The following is a 338-nucleotide window of genomic DNA, read 5'->3' as shown; positions in this document are numbered from 1 at the left end:
ATCCGCATGCACATCTGACTGGAATTAATAAACAACAGTATTAGCATTCGTCAAACTCAATTCAAACATTGAAGAGAAAAATATTGTTCATTTCTACTCACAGCCTCAATGATGACTGCCACGGGATGGCTGAAGCAATTTGTTTGGTTAGACACTCTGAACTGGAGAATAAACAACACTTTAGAACAAAAACATTCGTAATGAAGATTTTTTTTGTTTACCTTGAAGTCTCCTGCTATAGATTTCAGCAATCCTGAAGCATCCTTCTTCAGTTTCAGGTTCATTATTAAATACCTGCTACATTTGCTTGGACAAATAGAATGATGATGACAGCAAAA

Source organism: Syngnathus acus, chromosome 4 (genome assembly GCF_901709675.1).
Source record: "Syngnathus acus chromosome 4, fSynAcu1.2, whole genome shotgun sequence".
NCBI classification, from domain to species: domain Eukaryota; kingdom Metazoa; phylum Chordata; class Actinopteri; order Syngnathiformes; family Syngnathidae; genus Syngnathus; species Syngnathus acus.
This window is presented reverse-complemented; position numbering follows the sequence as displayed.